General features: G+C 55.5%; 1 long non-coding RNA gene across 1 annotated transcript; it reads right to left on the bottom strand.

Moving 5' to 3' along the window:
* Positions 1-918: 918 nt before the first annotated feature.
* On the bottom strand, positions 919-2,742 carry LOC309840844. The gene is made up of 2 exons (XR_014298821.1): positions 2,669-2,742; positions 919-1,091 (listed from the first exon to the last, which is right to left on the bottom strand). It is a non-coding gene; the product is annotated as an uncharacterized lncRNA (long non-coding RNA).
* Positions 2,743-3,649: the final 907 nt, after the last annotated feature.

Below are 3,649 nucleotides of genomic sequence, written 5' to 3'. Positions count from 1 at the left end.
CACCTCCGAGCGGTTTTTGGCTGGGAAGTGTTCTCCGTCCTACAGCTTCAGGACACAGACAGCATGGCCTCCAGAGGCGCACAGCTGCATGGAACAATTGAAAAATTGCCTTGTTGGACGACAACGTGCCAATTTTTCAAATCTAGAGCCATTTTCACTATTATGGTCTGCACAACCAAAGCCAGGAGAATTTTCTTCTGGGAGGGAAAATTGATGCCTAGGTTACCATTAACCCCCATTAGCACAGCATGCTCCATTCCAAAACTGTTCTTGGGATCCAAGGGGGCCAGAGGAAGCTATAGAGGCCCATGGCGAGGTTGGTGCCCAACATCACAGGTGCTAACAGCTAAAGTCCATTAGCCCCATGTCTCAGAAGGGCAAGAGAGGGAGAGGGAGGGAGGCGGGGAGACAGGAGCATAAAAGGATCTGGGTATGTGTTTTCCCCTGGAATTTCTGGGGTTTGGAAGTTTGCCGGCACACCTCATTTCATTTGGGCGGATTGGGAACTTGCATGAGCTGAATAGCAAGAGCTGAGGCTCACACCAGCAGAGACCCTCTTGATCTTGACCCCAGGGCCCTCACGTGCCACGGCCCTTTCTGACAGGGGTCAGAGCCTGCATGGGGAATGTTCTCCAAGGAGCCGGCTTGGGGGTGCCCCTCCCTTCCCCGTTCCTTGTACCCAGCTGCTCAGGGCACACGTCTCTGCAGACACACTGCTCTAAGACAGCTGGCTCTGTCTGCCCGAGGTGCCCTACGTGGAAAATCACTCCGAGTCTATCAGGAGCCAGCAGTCTGGATCACGGGGTATGCTGTGACATTCGCCTCCCCAAAAACCTACCAGCCCAGCACAGAAGGCAGCAGTGCAGAGACTGCTGCAAAGCCAGGAGAGAAAGACAACTACGGTGACAGAGGGGAACAGCAGGCCACCAAGGAGAGCAGCACATCTCTCCCGCATCATTATTTTACACGCTGATGACATAGCCGTGGGCACTGGTCCTGGATCCTGCAAGCCCAAGTCTGAAATCCAGCTCTGCTACTTGACCTTGGACTTGACTTGTGCTTTCTGAGTCTCTGTTTCTTCTCTTACAGCCCTGGAAGTTAAAACAACCATCTGAATGATTCTGTAAAAGTTGTTCCACAAAAATGCATGTGCATGTATATGTATGTATACACAGCAAATATACGCACACACACACACAGGTAAGTGTGCATGTGCGTAAAAAACTAAGGAAGCCCACCATCCATTCGAAGCCGTCTCTGCTGTTCATAGAAGGCCTAGTTTCCTTCTTCCCGTAAGAGTTTGCTTGAGTCTGCAAATTGTAGCTACATGGCTTAGCAGCTCTGAACTTCCAAAGTTCCTTTCTCCCAATTTCCCTGCTCCTCCTGTAGGACTGCCATGAAACCATCCCTCCTTCCCCATCCCTCTCTACAGATGCCACCCGTTCACATGGCTGTCCTCTCCTCACTGGAGTGACCAGTCTGGCAGAAGAACATTGTGAAGCGGGGCCTCCTAGGTGTTGGGGGTGCTGGAGAGAGGAGGGCCCTCGTGACAGTATTCATTCCTTCAGTCCACAAACACTGGGATTACCTACCACGTGTCAGGCTCTGTGCTAGGCACTGGGAGTACAAGATGAGCAAGATGTGGTCCAGTCCAAGCCGTCTAGGGGGCCAGAGAAGAGGAGGCACCAGCCCCATAGACAGCCCGATACAACCACAGCAGGGTGAGTGCAGGACAGGTGCCCAAGAAGGAGGCGGGACAGAGAGGAATCATACACAAGGAGGCCTAAGGAGGGTGCCCCTGGGGGTGGGCACCGGCACAGCCATACTTTGTGTTCCCTGCAGACACTGGGAAGTTGACCTCTCTTAGTCATCTGGTGATCTGTGCGGGAGGGGAGGAGGGACGCGGGGCTAAGTGCTGACGGGACGTCCCTGTCAACACAATGTTCCGCCTGGCCGGGCCTTCATATATAAAGATATTTAATGAATTAGTTAATTAATGAGAGGAGTTTGATTGATAGATCATATGGCGCTCACAGCAGGGTGAGTCTGACCCTCGGTATCGCCGCCTGGGCTGCAATCCGTCCCCCTCATTGGTCGAGAGAGCGTGGTCGCTCCGGCAATTTGCATGCATTTAATGTAGCTCTTTAATAGGATGTAATGTTAGCGAAAGCCAAAGCGCAGCAGCTGTAACTTAAAAGACAGCCCCATTACTGCAAGCCTTATAATTAGGGTAAGAGGGAGACTCGGTCTGCCATATGTTAAACTCTTTTGAGGTTAATAGCTCTGTAAGATTTTTGCAATTTAAAAAAATTACACTTGAAGGATGATGACAAGGCTCATCAATGAGGCGCCTCTCCACCGGAGGCAAGGGACAGGAGGGTCCCATGTCCCGCCAAGGCCTCTGCCTCGGGGCCGTGGCGAGGTGGCCCCTCTCCGGCCACAAGTCGCTCCTGTCCCCGACAGCTTCTTCCACCCCGGGGCCCAGGAGCGCAAACGGGCCGTTTAGGCTCAGCGGAGCCCAAGATCGCCCCACCTGGCCCAGCGCAGCGCCCCCCCCGCAGCCCCCCCCCCCCCCCCGCTTCCGCCCGCCCAGCGTCCGGCCTGGGCTGTCGGGCGCCCGGCTCGAGGTGCGCACCCGGGGCCAGGGAGGCGGGCGGCCAGTGCTTACCTTGTAGGGTCCCGGCTCCGGAGCAATAACCCCGGCCCCGCGGGTTACGTGGCGCTGATTGCGCAACCGGGCCCGAATCCGGGAACACGCAGCAGGCACTGCCCGGGGTAGGGCGCGGGGAGGACAGAAACTGGAAAATCGCTGGGAATTCGCTCGGTAATTACCTGCCACAAGACCTTAGTGGTGTTTGCCTCTCCTGTGGCCCAACCCACGAGGCGGGAGGGGACTGGGGGGTGAGGGGTCGGTGGGCCCTGGAGCGCGGCCCGCTGCACTCCTCTCACTCACCGAATCCCGAATCCCGCGGGGGCTCAGCCGCAACCTCCCGGCCTCGGGAGCCTCCCCCGAGTCTTCCCAACCGCCCAGGGTCTTCGTGTGGGGGGCAGGCATGGGGAGTCTCTGTAGGGACAAGAGATGGTCTGAGGACCAGAGTAGCCTCCTCCCGCTAGGTCCCCTCCCCCAGCCTGTGCCCCGCGGGGAGCCCAGGGGAGCTGCCCACGCCGCAGATTCTCTCCCCCAGGCGGTCTGCCTCCCGCATCTTTCCCCTCTCCCTGGTTTTCTCGCGGGGAGCACGTGGGTGTCGGACCAAATTCCTGATGACAGACACTCCAGACAAAACAACACAAGGGAGAAAAAAGGGAAGAAATCCCTCTTATTTTTTTTTTAAAGGGGGCTCTCGTTAAAAGGAAATTACAGGAGCGACGAAATTACCACTAATTGCACAATTATCTGATTATCTCTGGTACCCAAAATGCATGAGATCCTTTTCTCTGCCCAGCCACTCAAAGAATTCTCAGGGACATCTCTTGGGGAAGGATGCAGATCTCTCTTGCCAAAATCTTTCCAAAGAGAAAAGTGGGTGTGTGGATGGGGGTAGCAGAGAGAAGATTCAGGAAGGCTAAAGTGCCTCCCCAGGGAGGAGGAGAAAAGTTTAGGGCAGGAAGGGGAAGAAATGCAGGGATGGGGAGAGATCACAGAAGATGA

Source organism: Mustela nivalis (genome assembly GCF_964662115.1).
Source record: "Mustela nivalis genome assembly, chromosome: 9".
Lineage (NCBI taxonomy): Eukaryota > Metazoa > Chordata > Mammalia > Carnivora > Mustelidae > Mustela > Mustela nivalis.
This window is presented reverse-complemented; position numbering and strand designations above follow the sequence as displayed.